The sequence below is a fragment of the Cephus cinctus genome, unplaced genomic scaffold (genome assembly GCF_000341935.2).
Source record: "Cephus cinctus unplaced genomic scaffold, Ccin1 Ccin1_scaffold1289, whole genome shotgun sequence".
NCBI lineage: Eukaryota > Metazoa > Arthropoda > Insecta > Hymenoptera > Cephidae > Cephus > Cephus cinctus.
This window is the reverse complement of record NW_014333723.1, coordinates 59,988-67,205: the sequence shown is the minus strand read 5'-3', so window position 1 is coordinate 67,205 and position 7,218 is coordinate 59,988. Positions and strand designations below refer to the sequence as shown.

General features: G+C 43.3%; 1 protein-coding gene and 1 long non-coding RNA gene across 14 annotated transcripts in view; one reads left to right on the top strand and one right to left on the bottom strand.

Moving 5' to 3' along the window:
- Positions 1-7,218, top strand: part of LOC107272798 (ecdysone-induced protein 74EF) — an 81,309-nt gene that overhangs the window by 30,856 nt on the left and 43,235 nt on the right. The window lies entirely within an intron of this gene.
- LOC112495119 lies at positions 1,460-3,756 on the bottom strand. Its single transcript, XR_003061356.1, has 4 exons — positions 2,344-3,756; positions 1,997-2,249; positions 1,783-1,924; positions 1,460-1,692 (listed from the first exon to the last, which is right to left on the bottom strand). It is a non-coding gene; the product is annotated as an uncharacterized LOC112495119 (long non-coding RNA).

Genomic DNA, 7,218 nt, shown 5'->3' with positions numbered 1-7,218 from the left:
CCCCCCTCCAGCCGCCGGATAACACCTAACGCCATCACCAAGAGGAACCTGTGATAAACTTCCACCTCTCCCTTGTAACCCCCTTTGAAGTTGGGTAATCAGCTTCCTTGTATTGCCTCACATAGCCATTGCCGCGACGAGCGCCTGAAAGTGAATTCAAGATGGCCACTTAACCGCAAACCTCGCGGATACACATATATATATATATATATATATAAACACCTTCTACGTGCAGTGTAGGGCATACAAGTACACACGGGGAACACGTTTGTGATGTCGTGCGTGAGACAGCGTGTGCGTAGCCCCAGGCTTGCACGTAGATAAAGAAAGAGAGAGAGAGAGAGAGAATGGCAAACTCGCGGATACCGTATAGGTAGTAGATAGATATACGTTGTATGCTATTATGTATAGCTATATATAATATATACGTATCTCACGGTATATACGGGAGTGTTGACATTTTCTGCAATCGGGTCAGGGCTCCTTGACGTATGTTCCACACCGTGTAGGAACCCGTGTCTCTGTAGATTTGCACGTAGAGATGTTGAAGTCTTTACCTCTAACCCGCCCTAAGGCCAATTCGCGCGACTGTTACGACGGGACGTCGCGCGTTAGGAAGGAACGTCATTTGGCTTCTTAGGTTATTGCAATAGTGACCGGGAGTTGGAATTTTACGCCATGGCTATTTTCGCGGAATGGACGAGTAACGCAGAAGACAGGAGTTTCTTTTTTTCGTCCTCTATAAACACAGGATATTATTCATTGAATATGCAGAAGCTTGGACTGGATTGTCAGGCAACTGTTCCGAGAAGTATCCGTCTGTCGATGCCTTTAACACGAGGACGAACGAATTCACCTGGAATTAAGTGTATCTTATCCTTTTTGGTATGGGATATATTATTTTGGGAAGTACCGACAAGAGCCAACGAGACGGCAGGATTATGAATTTGAAGGGATCGTCGAATATTTTCATTATTATTATTTACTTACGTGATTTTGCAGCTTCTGGGGATGCTGGTAATTAAGCTCGGTTGGTTTTTATTTTATCTTTTCTTTTTCTTTCGTCTCCTTTTTTTTGTCCTCGAAGAAGGACGTTTTTCCGTTAACCGGGAGCATGCGGGCATATGCCGCTAGACAAACCGTGCCGGGACACGTTCAAAAATATGAGATTTTTTTTTTGCTGTTTATCACGTGGCGTTAAAATTTCTGGATTTAACCCCGTGAAACGTAGACCCTTCTTGACAGGGAGCGACAGGTGGAGGACTGCTTCTCTTTCCTTCTCCGTTCACCCTATTTCTGATGGGGCTTGAACAAAAAATCCTGGCCATAACATAACCCATATATACGTATATCCACACGTCTATACTTATGAGCATACTTAGAAGGGAGTCCCTGCTTAGGAGGAACACGTGCAACGAGCATGAAAGACGTCTTGCTTTTTAAAAGTAATATACACAAACCTACCGACGACTCCTTGTTTATACCGAAGACTTCCTTGCTTGGTCCTCTTTCGGTTTCATCCCTTTGCCGCTCGCCGGAAAAAGGGCTGCCTCTCCCCGGTCTCATGCTCGTGTCCCCTTTTCCCCATTCGCCGTAGGAATAACGAGTTAAATTTATAATAACCCCGAGGAACAATTAGCCTCGAGTAACTTTGCCGAAATTCGGATAAGTCCGTGCCGTGTTTATCTGGATCTAAATTTTTGTCAATGGGATTCGGAGATAAGATAAAGAGGTATTATTCTTTTTTTTTTCGTCACTCTAGAGAACACAAGCTTTGCTTACCTCGATTCTGAGCTGCATACGTGTACGAGGTGTCGAGATGGATAATTACATTCCTGTTAGTCAATACGAAGATCGATATCCTAACCTCCGTTTATTTCATACTGCTGGGCTGGAGTCGATCGGCAATTAAAATCGAAGGACACTGTCGAGCGATCGCTTATGAATTTCCCACGGGATGAAGAGAGTCGAGTAAAATGCACTACGGGTTTCTTACCTTGTCGGTATATATTTCCGTGAGAAAAATATCTTTCAGTACGATACGCGCAATGCACGTAAGTCACGTGTATATCCAAGATGGCGTCATAGAATAAACTGTTATATCCAGTCGGTACCTCGTATTAGCGACTGTTTATCTTTCCTATATTTTAATATCGTTATACGTGCTCTGGATAGTATGGTTGGCACGAGGGAAAAAGGTACGATACAATTAATATACCTGGACCTGTACTTCAGCAAAAGTATGATACCTACGTAGGAAAAAAGATACGTAACGCATAATACACAGTCTGGCACGGTTTACGCGTATGGCGATTCTTTATCCTTGGAACTATCCTATAATACCTTCGAGTAAACAGTTTCGCAAGAGAGTCGACTGAGCGATCGGTAGTTTCCTTATATACACACCATAAGCCGGCGATCAGTCCCTCAATTGGAGATTGAGGCTATGTCTCTCAGGCGCCAACGAAACTTCCTCTATTCCACGTAACGCGGGTTACCCAGGTATGGCTAGTGGTTCCACCTAGCGGCGATCCCTATACACTAACTTCGTATCTCCGAGGAGCGTAACCATAAAGAATTATTTTATTGACAGTCGTAAGAGAGTTTGCCAACGTAACCTCTGCGAGTAATGTAAAAGGGATTCGAGCTGTTTTTCACGATTAGTCCCTACGGAAGAGTAAACGACTGCGATTAGCCCCGATACGGGACTGGGAAGACGACGGTGGACTCGGGAGGTAGGAAGCGAGAGAAACGGATTGTGGTTTGGCGACGGGCGGCGATGAGGAGGACAAGGAGAGGGCCCAACCACGGGCAACGCAACAGTTTAGAGTGAAGTGTTACGTCAGTGAAAGTGTTATGCCAATGTGGGCCGAGGCTAACCTGTGAGCCCCTGTCTCCATGTACATACGGACGTACTCTGTACGTAAACACTGAGCAGCCACGTATCTTGTCGCTTCGCTGTCTCTAGGTAGTCTATGTGTTGTAGGTTATATGTCAAACCCCAGTGGCAAACCGATGATCTCTGTACCCTATAAACCCGATCCTCGTTCTACGGTACGAGTGATTATCATCGTCATCTGGCAGTCTGCTAATGGTAGACACTTGACTATGGATTGTCGTAACACCAATGCCCCGTAGCACGTGCGGAAGTCCTAGATTTGCCGACGGCGAGTCGTCATACGGAAATTCGAGGATGGCGCTGATCGTATCACTGGGAGTCGACTGGAACACGAAGCAAATATTATTCTTTGACAATATATATTTTTTATTATCGCAAAGTAGCCTAAACTTCGACAATATTCATCTTACTAACATCGGGCTAGACTGCGCCTGGACTTCTAGTCTCGCAAGGTACATACACACATAAGTCCGTATTAACAACTCGCTCTTAAAGTCACTAACAGAGACGCTTGTAGTTAAAAGTCACTAGGAAAAAATTTAAAAGCGTACTATTAGCACTAAAAGCGAGTTCTGAATACGGGCTATACTGTTTCAGTATTTCCGTTCAGGACGGCAAGAATCGTTCGTATTACGGTGGCAACGTATTTTCCTACGAGTTTTCAAAACTCTTCGAAGGATATCGTGCGCGAAGGATTTTCTCACGTTGGAAAGGAAACTCTTGTGCATGAATACGGCTGTAGGAGTTATTCTTAATTAAATACAAGCATCGAGAACGAGTGAGAGAGACGTAGATGGTATCTGTATAAAATAGAAAAGAGAAGTAAAAAAAAAGGGAAAAGTCGGCTTCGCGGCGAACAGGAGGAAACGAGCGTGGCGTAAACAACGGCCGCAGGAAGTCTGCTTCGTGTCACAGAGTGCGCGAGACTACCTAGAGAGCCCGACCAATCCCGACGGGATTGCCTACCCCTATTATGCAGCTACTTATGCCGTACTCGAGAGCCCCACGAGTTTTGAGGGTGTGAAAACACTCGGCTCCGCCGATAAAGAAATTTCCCCGAGTACTTTTTAACCGGAAATCGCCCGTTATTCCACGACGCGTATCCAGCCCCTCGTATACTTAAAAGGCATCGCGTCGACTAATGTCTAGGACCAACCTGGCACAAGGAACCAGGGGCCATCTGCGAACCGGGAACAGGGATAGACTTAAGAAAAGAGGGGTCGCCGGGGTGTTACGGTAAATAAAATTTCTTGTCTGCCTGTAATCTCATGTTCTATTAGCGTCCTTAATGATTATTGACATTTGCTCTTAATTTACTTCCCTCGGTCCATCCCGGCCAACCCTTACTCGTTGTAATTGAATTCTTCGATACGGTAAACTCATCTGTGGAAGCTGGAAATTGTCCAAATGTAATTAACGAAAATTAATTCAAATTATCTCACAGCGAAATATTCTTGCCGTTATCGATCAAAGCGTTGTCCCTATTGTTATTATTTTCATTATTACTATACCGTAATGACTCTCGTCCACAGAAGAGTCATTACTCCCAATACCAATGATTATTGTTGCGCCAATCGTCATGTAGGAAGCAAGGCTAAAATGGTGTCGAGAGCAAATGCCATGTATTTTTATTCAACGTCTACAACCACCTGGCTATGTATGCACAGTACCTACTATATGTATTTACGCTGCATCGTGGAATCGAGCCACTCTCATTTTTCTTCACCAGTAAACAGAAAAGAGGTTATGTTCCTCCGCGTTCATACTCGCCGCGCAAACCGACTTCTCTCTCGACTAACTTTATACGGAAACTCGGTCCTTCTCGTTTCTTACCCGTGTTCCGTGCAGGCTCCATCTCTCTCACTCTCTTTCCTGCAAAAGTCTCGGCTCAGCAATGACGGCGTGTGCCGTGTCGCGCCGCGTTCAGAGAAAGGCCTTGACACAGTGCGTGTCAAGCGTCGCATGGCATATAGGCGGAAAATTTAATGGATTTATTGAGTTTATATCAAGTAAGATTTTATTCAGCGGATGACGATAGCGACTTAAAGCAATATGTTAAACCATAACCTACACCTGGTACGTTTAAACACCTGTGCAAGATATTAAAGGCTTGTTGACGCATTTCACTGGCCCTCGCGCCATTGGATTTCGTACTGTTTCGCAGTAACCGCCGTCTCGCTCGAAAAAATTGCGCAATACAAAATCGCCCGGCAATCGGTTCTCTAACGAAATTCCGAGGTCGCCCGCGTCCGTTATTTCATTCAGGAAAATTTTTCGGGGCGCCATCTTGAGTTCCGAAGTCGAAACAGAGACGATATATATATATGGTCGTTATCGAAGCTTCTAGAACATTCTAGATTGTCGTATAAACTTATATATAGAAATAATTAATTATTCAAATAATATATATATATATATATATATATATTCGTTTTCTTCAACGTTCTTTGACTCGTTTTCAATATGGCCGCTTTTTACGGTTCCCACTTTATATTGGCTGATATCAAGCTCACTTACGAACGTCGCACCTCCGTTAATCGTTGGACTCGATTCGACTGTAAGCACGTTTCACGTCGGTGTCTTTCGCAAAATGCTGTCCAGGCATTTGCGCTTGCTCGCGCGTTACTTCATTCTGCGCATTCCGCATTACGTCACCAGGTATCGCGAACTTGGCTTGTTTAGCGATTTCCTCGAGAATTTCCACACATCTTTTTAACCTTTTTTTTTTCTTTCTTTTTTTTTTCTCGTCTGGCACCACTTACGTTATCCCACCGCCGCCAATGTATTGCTTACTTCCTTTATTTTTCCCTATCTTTCATTGTCATTTAAAATAATGTCACAGCATTCGCATCTGGTCCGCAGCATCTCATTCCGTCACTTGATCCTTTATACTCTCAACGATATTACACTCGGAATTTCATTTTGTGTCCGACCGGTATTCCGCTCTTCTATTAACAATATTCTGGTTCGCTTACGTCATGTATCGTCTGCACAAAATTCCCTAAATTCGTCAAATTCCTATGTGGAATTGTCATACGTTAAGATTCTACGGGGGACGTGAATCGTCGTTTGTTTCCCGGGAAATTTGAAAACTGAAAGTTTTTATTAAAAAGACGTTGCTCTTAAAAAAAAAAAAAAAAACAGGTCTAAATCGTAATTTCACTTTCCAAGACGAATCGAGAGGAACGAGAGACGATTTAATGAGAAAACCCGTGAGAAAGAATAACTACGTGAGAGAGCTTGAAACATTATTGTTGTTAATATTATTACGTATCGCTCGATAACGATTCATTCAGTGCGTCGTACAAACTGAAGAAAACAGCGTCGCGACGATAAAACAATATTTTCACTATATTACTGACTATTTAACGTTATCGGGATACGCCGTGTGCCACACGGCCAGCGCAGAAATACGGGATACCAATCAGTACCGATCGTCCCGGTGTGTACTTTGAATTTTCAACGAGACAATTTGCATAGGTATTTTCCATGAAAAGTAAGAAGCAAGGGGGAAAAAAGAAAATTGATAACAATATGGCATCGGCAATGTCCCGTAAATAATAGAAATTTCTTGGAAATCGTCTACCTCGGCCCGAAGGAAAAATCGCGTTCCGTCTGCTCGATCTATCTTTCAATTTATTTTCTCCGGAAAGAAAAAAAAAAAAAAAAAAAAAAAAAAAAAAAAAAAAAAAAAAAAAAAAAAAAAAAAAACCAGAATAATAAAAAATATAGAATATCATATCCACGTGAAATAAAGGAAGTCTCTAGGGAATAATAAGGGATTTATATGACGTCTACGTATTCAGAGGGTGTTTCTACTCCTGACAGTGTCACTATAGATGGGGATAATATTGTCGAGACATATATACATATATACAAGCGTAAAGCCTCAGAAGCATCGACTGGACTCACTCAGACATGCTAATTTGATTCCTGAATATACCCACCCTTGCCTCGCCACCCCCTGTCCCCTCCCAATACGGTTCACCTGTGGTCGGTCGCGCCCTGTTCTCATGTAACTTTTATAGTGAAAAACTTGCGAAATTATCCTGAGTTACCACTGAACGATGGGATAAATAGGGTGGGATTGGACTGCGGACAGAAAAGCTCCCTCGTGGGGTAGCTGCATTCGCGACGAACGACGAACTGGACTCGTCGGAGGCAGATAAGAAAACAAAAAGGAAAGAGGGGTAAAAAAAATAGAAGCAAGGGAAGTTTCATCCCCCGATGTAAAATTAGACGCAGTCTCTGCGGTTTCTCAGGATAATTTTTGCCACGAAGGAAACGCGATCGATTTTCAGGATGGGGCTGCGGGGGGC